The sequence below is a fragment of the Orbicella faveolata genome, unplaced genomic scaffold, assembly GCF_042242905.1.
Source record: "Orbicella faveolata isolate gen_17 unplaced genomic scaffold, um_ofav_v1 contig_26, whole genome shotgun sequence".
Classification (NCBI taxonomy): domain Eukaryota; kingdom Metazoa; phylum Cnidaria; class Anthozoa; order Scleractinia; family Merulinidae; genus Orbicella; species Orbicella faveolata.
The window spans coordinates 16,959,474-16,967,377 of record NW_028301554.1 but is presented as its reverse complement, the minus strand read 5'-3'; the positions used below and the strand labels follow the sequence as shown (position 1 = coordinate 16,967,377).

The window sequence follows — 7,904 nt, the reverse complement described above, 5'->3', positions numbered from 1 at the left end:
AACCGGGAAACTAAAACAATTGTCGGTGTAAATTATATTTTCTTGTTTTTCAACCAGCTATGATCTCCTCCACTGCTTTCTCCATTTTAGCCTCTGCAACCTGCTTCAACACACCAGCGATTACCTTGACATGCGTTTGAAATGATTTCTTTGCCACCGGGCCTTCTTACGTTTGTCACTTTTTTCCTTTATGTATTATTTTCGTCACCGTTGTACCTACCCAAAATCTGAACCTGTTCTGCCACTCGATGGCTGCCACCGCTTGCATTCTTAGCGCAGTGAAACAATTTAACGAGTCTTCCTGGACCAGCTCGTAAGTCAGCGAACGTTGAGCAATCAGGATGCTCAACAGAATTGTTGTCACACTCATCATGAATAAAACGGTCAGCAGTGCTCCTAACCATCTACAATAGATGAGAAACAGTATTGTGAATGAGTTTTTCTTGCAAAAGAGGGAAGAAGAAAGAGCATAAACGGAAGAGAGACTTGTCATTTTTTTTTTGTTACCCTGCGACCAGGCGAAAAAAAACAAAAACGCCTGATCGCAGGCCAGTTCATTTGTCGTTCTTCTATTCCCTATCTAATCCTGTTACATTCTGTAACAAAGCAAAAGCAAAATAAACAAGGTAATGTTAAAAATGAATAAACAAATAAATATATTATTGTTATTATTATAGGTGCATCGCCGAGATGCACAAATGACCAGGAAACAATAAAGGGGTGACATAGCAACACACAGCTGATCGGTGTATGTGATTACTAAACAATACCCTTTGTGTTAAGACCATTATATTTCAGTTTGAGAAGCAAATAAAATGGCCAATTCGTGAGAAAGAGAAAATGAATTGACAAATTGGTAACTTGATGGACTTACCCAACTTCTGTCAAGTTGCCAGCAACGGACGACCCTTCGAGCCAGGTCATTACCCCAGCCAACATTACACATGCTATACTAGACGTAGAAGAGATCCCATCTCTGAGCGTGCTAAAAAAACAGCAAAGAAATTATGAATCTTTATTTTTGATTGTCAATTACTCTATGTAGCAAATAATAAAGAATCCAATCTCAATCTTCTATTGACTTCTTTTTCCAGCTTTTTAAGTTAGCAATTGATCTTATTAATTGTTCGTACAATGAGAACATATGCATATGGAAGGGGGTAGCTCCGGGTTCAACCATTAACTATGTTTCAGTTGATCTCAGTGAGATTTTATTTGCTTTATCGAGGCCCTCAATGTTCTCATCACGTGATATGTTCTCGTCCGATAAATAACAACATTTCAGCTGGGGGTATAACAAGCTGAATTCACACTTACTTGTTGCCAAGTATTCTTTCTCTTAACAGGTCTTTTTTCTCCGCTCTTATAGCCATGTAGAACGAAGTTGAAAAGGTCACCAAAATGATGCAAAACACGACAAGCAATCTTGGAATGTCTTTGTAAATGACGTTCGCAAGGCATTTCATGTACAAGCCAATGTTTCTGAAGATAAGCCAAAGAGTTCAATAAACAGTATAACTGTATAAAACTCGAAGCAAGGTTCTTCATCGTGTAATACTGGGTTTTATGAAGTTTTACCAAGGTCTGGAACACTAGTAGAACGCATCTACTTGAAAACATGTTTGAAAACCTGATAAAACGATCTGCAGTCAGTAGGAATTGTCACGTACTATATCGTAGCCATACCACCAAAACTCTTAGTATAACTCTACTAGCGTTCTATCACAAATGCCGTTCTCTGATTGGCTACGCCACTCACTATCTGTTCTGTATTAATATAAATCTACTAGCGTTCTATCACGAATACCGATCTCTGGTCAGTGACTACGCTACTCACTATCTACTCTGTGATAGGTAGTGAGTGGCGTGGCAGTGTGCCCTTGTTAACAAAATGACGGCCGTTTCTTGGCGTTTTTGAAGCGCCTGTGAAGAGGATTTATATAAAGTTTTGAACGACTAGTAGATTTATGCTAAAACAAGATTATTTGCTCTCGATTTCTATGCGTGATAGAAAATCTCGAGCTCACAATCTAATTGTTAAGGAGGTAGTGAGTAGCTTAACAAAGTGGCGGCCGCTTCTTTGCATTTTCGAAGTGTCTGTGAAGAGCATTTCGATAAAGTGTAGAACGATTGGTAGATTTATACTAAAACAATTAGATTATTCGTTACGCGTGATAACTGACTCGGGCTGCGCCTTCGTTGCCTATCACGGGAAGGAAACCTCAGGCTCATTATCAAATTGTTAAATAGATTACTTCACTCCTCAAGCAGTGCGTGAAGTAGCGCGGTGTATCAGGAGCTGGATGTTGAAGTCGCTTCTTTTCTGCTCATTCCCATACTTGTTGTACTATACTGCTTGTAAGCACCCCTTCCTCAGAGATGTACCCTGTCCCATTCAGAAGCTAAGCCCACCCAATATGTCCGTTACGAAACATTACCGTTTAGAATCTTAATTTTGGCGTGTCTAAACGTCAAACGCCGTTACAGGGGGAATTGATTTAAAGATACATCTCTCACTTACCGATCAACCGCTGAGTATTTAAAGATGCCGATAAAATTTATCAAGATTGCCAAAGAAGCACAAGTCCACTGCGCATCACTTCCAATAAATCTAAACCGATAGGTCACCAGAACTAGAAAGTATCCTGACAGATCCAAGTAGTTGAAGACATCTTTGATGTAGTCGAGTGGTTCTCTAAAAAGTTGGGAAGGAGTGAAAGGTAAGATAAAAACACTCACTGAATCCGACGTAAACAACTCCATATATAGTCGAACCTCCTATCAGCGGCCACCCTAGGGGAAATAGGAGATGGCCGCTTAACAGGGGGTAGGGGTTGGCCACTTAATAGGGTTCGTCAGCAATTAGGTTGAAACTTGAAGAATACTTGAAGGCTTTTGACTACTGTTCCACATAATAGAGCCACCTTAAAGTAAAGTTCCACAGCTACCTATCTAATTTGTTCAAATCTAATTTACAAATTTTGGTCTGTCTGTCCGTCTGTCCGTCCGTTCGTCTGTTCGTCTGTAAGACACAGAACAAAATGGTATAGTACTCCTTAAATTTGGGTGCAAGTTTTTTGCGGGATTGGTATAGCCATCGACTGATCAAATGGGTGTACAATTTGTCAGCAAAAATGGTTTCCTTACAAACTATCTAACAGAATAGTATTTTCCTGAGTTTGACAGCACCCAAGTCAGGGTTATTTTGTGGTACTTTGGAGGGTGTCAACTATGATTTAGAGGAGAGTAACTCTATCTGTAGGTTGTAACGAAAAGCGCGCACACGCCGAATTCAAATCGCTTTTGCTATTGATACCAATTTCTGTACTCGAGTTCTGCAGCGGTTTAGTAAGCAGTACCTTTTAAAATCGAAGAATTCATCAAACAGAAACCATAATGTCATAACTAGAACCCAGACTTAAAGAAATGTGAAGAAACTTGACTGTGTCCGGACAGTCCGGTGATCAGCCTGGTTTACAGACGTCGCTGCTAATATACAATCAGCAAAGAGAACACCCAGGAAAATCAAGTAATTCACACCTCGGACCCTGTAAATCTAACAATAAGTACACTTATTAACTCATAAATTAAGTAGCTCATGAACTTGAGAGTTGCCAAGTTCATGACCTTACTGACCAGATTCAGAGTACTATTAAGACCTTTGACTTCGATTGATTTCACAGCACTAAACTCTTCCAAACTCATTAATAGTTCATGAAGTTTAAACAAAGGAAATCATGACAGTCATGGTGCTTGGATATCTGATCTTAATTAGCATTTTTACTTTTTAATATTCGTTTTTCTCCTTAGTTAAGTTTCCATTGAGAGGAAAAATAAAAAACTCAAGACAGTGTTTGACCACATTTCCAAACGCCTCTAAGTTTGTCAAAAATACTCCACTACGCGTCGCATTCTCAACTTTCTTCTCGGTGTTTTGCAATGTGGTAAAAAAACGGTCTTTCGTGTTGATATATTGCCTAAAAGAGCTACCAGAGATTTAGATAATATTACACACTAAGCCCACTGTTGTTGTTCAGTTAGTTTTGACTAATTAACATACCACTTTTTTTCAAGCCATAGAGATATCATGATTTCATCGAGTTATAACCATGGCTTCTTAACGTTGAAAGAAAGTCTAAGACAATTTTTTTTTCAATTAGCTTGGTCATATGGCTAGATATAGGCCAGGGATACTTTAAAAGGCAAACAAATTTTGAGAAGTCTGTTTTTCTCCTCGCTATGCATTGTCTTTACATGGTCTTAAAGTTTTGAAAGTGACAACTCTCGTTACTTTCGAATTTAGAGGCCTCTTCCGTTTGCTACTTTCAAAGGGTCGAAAGTAGTTTCATTTTTAATACTTTCGTGTAACTAAAAATGGTACCATTCGTAGGCTTAACTGTCTTTAAAATAAATATGTTCTCAATATATATAAAGAGAAGAAAGGGATAAATCTTTTTTAAGGAATTTATAATTCGACAATTACAGAGTAATATATCAACAATCAAATACATGTACTGGACTTGCTATTAACCTTCTGTTCACATGCAAAAGGGTTTGAGAGAAAAACTACAGAAACGAAAAAAACTAAAAAAATAAAACAAGAACAGCATTCTTACCTTAACCAGAAGGAAGCGTATTTTTCCCATTTTCTTTCTGTCAATAACCTAATGACAACGTAATTTAAAATTTCCTTTGAAGAAAGCAATAACAAGGCCAAATATATAAACAGAATGAACTAAAATGTTTAAGTAAATGTGTGTGAAATCATGCGGACTATATTGCCAAATTAAATATCGTATATTGTCGCACCTGTACCTACACTCTCTCGTCAGTCCAAATAACTACGTAACTACTGATGATCGAAACACGGTTATCATCCAATCTACCTTATTCAATGTCTGTTGACAATGCTTTACCAAATGGTAGTAACACGTTTTAGGAGTGTACTCATATTCAGCGCCATCCGGGAATCTGCCGTTGACGTCACTCTCCAGGATGTCATAGGTCACGTGAAAGTGCGTGGGCGTGTCCTTAAGCTGTTGCCATGACAGGCACGGGACAATGTCAGATGGTAGGCACGGTGGGTGTGGCCAACGTGGAGAAATAAGACAATCCAGTAAGGCTACGATGGTTTTCTGTAAACAAAGAAACTCAAAATAAACAAAATTAACTCTAGGGTTGGTGATTTGGGGACTTTTTTTAAAAAAAATGTACATGCATAAAATGCCACTAAGAACTATCTCCACCTGCATTTTAAACTCTTCTGCCAGTTTCATCAAGCTTATTGAAGCTGTTCTTTCCTGTTTGGCTCTGAACAAGTTTCCAACTCTGAAGAAATAAAGCGACTTTTTATCTTCGTTGGAGACACACCAAACAAGGAATACAATGCAATATTGTTTTCATATTGCGTAATTAAACAGCTGGATATGAAAATGTCTATTTGCCTCAGTCAGGACAAACTTTATAGCAACAGAAAAGCAACTTAAACGGGATAGACGTAATTCAGAGACAAAATAAATCATTCAACACGATCTTTCACCTGGGCTTTGAAATTTTGCGCCATGGTAAAATTAAATTAGCAAAGGAGCTTAAGTCAGTGCCGATAGTTTCTCCGCTAACATCATCTTTTCATAACATTTAAGAAACAGAAGACAGCGTGCGTGTTTACTTAGCCAGTTGTTAACTTAATAGAGAGTTTTGAAGAACTCTTAATTTTACGGAGCAGAGGTACCAACCTTCTATGATCCATTCTCCTTATAAGGAAAGCAGCCACGTCATCTTGACCATGTCTTATTGCAGTTTCAACCGGAAGTTCGCCCTGACCGTTTGTACCAAGAAGCATGCTGGGATACATCTCAGCCAGCATTCTTGCCAGCGAGACGTAATTCTTGGTTGCAGCTATGTGTAATGGGGAGTTCAGCTGAAAATCTTTCACCTCCTCTAAATTAACCCCTGAATCAAACAAGAGTTAAACGAATCTGCAAACCTACCATAACAAACTGATCTATTAGGCTTGAGTAAAATTCTACTAGTGTACTATTACAAATATTGCAATCTGATTGGCCAAGTTACTCTGATACTATCCATGCCTGTTCAATGAGACACATGCCAAGAAATTGACGAAACTGCATAGAAAATGAAGATATTGGAACGAGTCTTGAGGACTGAATATCTTATACCCGTAGTTTAAAGTGGTTGCGATGTTTAACTAAGTACATAACGTTTAAATTCTTCACAGAATTGATGTAGATTAATTAAAATTAAACCTTGATGTTAAGACAACTGACTTCCTTCTTAAAACAAGAAACTAGAAAGAATACCTAAATGTGAAACAAATTCTGGTTTCTAATCGCCCCAACTTTGAAACTAGCAGAAAACGGCCTCTCACCTGTGGTTCATAATTCCATTCCTCCAGTAAATAAAGTGTAGTATTTTCTTTAGTATAACACAAATCGATCAATCTCTGGAGACGAACTGAATCCATCGCTTGGCCCTTTTCAATTCCTTTTTCCCTCATTTCCTCTTTGACCTATATAGACCACAGTTATTTTTTTCTTACCACAGGCCTAACGGGGTTTTATATTGCCATGTTATCTTGGGCTATTACATAATTACTAAGGGCCAAGTTTAAGACCTGTTAGCTGTTACAACGAAGCATTTGACACAATTGAATTTGACGTTTGTGTTTATAAGCAACACTGAAGGTTTTTGTCCACTAAGAATTGAAATCGCTCCGTCTCCTATCCGATTTCGTCTCACATGTTTTATAACCAAGACACATTTAAGTTTAAGTTATAATAAAGTGTCCTTTTTTATTCCAACAGGTAATATTATTGTAATATTTTCCAAATTTACAATTCAGTTGGAGATAGACAAATAGGGTTTATCCCAGTGGAATTCTCGATTCCTCAGTTTTTGAAATAACATATATTTCTTGATGATCGCTTCCGTTCATGGGAACATGCAAAATAACATCAAAACGTCCTACGTATATCCTTACGGTTTTGATTACGGACGACTTAGAATTTCTGTTCACCAGCTTAAAAAACAAATGTTAAATGTTGAATGTTTATAGTGGTCGATGCGCCTAGCTCCAACTAGCAAGTTCTTAGGGATGCCACTTAAAAATTAAATATTTATTATTGAACTGAAGGTGTCTAGTTATCCATGGAGAAAGGAAAAACTATTTCAAAAAGTTCCGCAACCGGAGTTTCTGTTCGCGTAACGCAGATCTTGTACTTACCGCTTCGTAGAATTCTTCGCTGGATTGTTCAATAGCCCCTGTGAGGTGTTGCAGAGTAAACGTGCTGCCCAGCATCAGAAGCATATCACCTATGCTTCTGCCAGCATATATGACTCTTCCGCAAGAGAAGAGCTTCTTTGAAGAATTATATCGTGGATCGATGTTTGATGGTTCATTTTAAATACAAAGGTGCTGTTGAAAATACTTCGGAATCACTTTAAACGCCCCATATATTAGTTAGAGTGGACGTGACAACGAGGAAAATAAATATTGGAACTTACGTCATTGCACAAATATATAACGGTGCTTAATACAATATTGAGGTTGAAAGTTGAATAAAATGTAGATGCGAATTATGCAATATAGAGCTGGTGTATAATTTCTATGTTATCTTATGTTTCCACTGATACAAATACAGTCAACACTCATGTGACAGAGACGTCAAATTAACCGTCACCTCAATTTGCGCTACAAATTAACCATTGTTTGTATAACTGGTTAGCTAAACAAGCTAAGGTTCACGTTATTTTGGAGCTTTACAGTCATGCGAAATCAAGCAGCAAGGTGAAAACCAAAGGCAGCGATACAAGGAAATAATCAGCTCTTGCAAAATACCTCAGTAAACTTAATTGTTGAACTATTCACCAACTTTGCTTTTTTT

The 7,904-nt window shown here is 37.8% G+C and overlaps 1 pseudogene across 1 annotated transcript; it reads right to left on the bottom strand.

Moving 5' to 3' along the window:
- Positions 1 to 63: 63 nt before the first annotated feature.
- On the bottom strand, positions 64 to 7,327 carry LOC110048298 (uncharacterized; annotated as a pseudogene). Its single transcript, XR_016208920.1, has 10 exons — positions 7,244 to 7,327; positions 6,389 to 6,529; positions 5,736 to 5,986; positions 5,247 to 5,328; positions 4,869 to 5,135; positions 4,617 to 4,690; positions 2,522 to 2,695; positions 1,318 to 1,482; positions 875 to 985; positions 64 to 404 (listed from the first exon to the last, which is right to left on the bottom strand). The product of XR_016208920.1 is annotated as an uncharacterized LOC110048298 (transcript).
- Between the last annotated feature and the right edge of the window lie 577 nt (positions 7,328 to 7,904).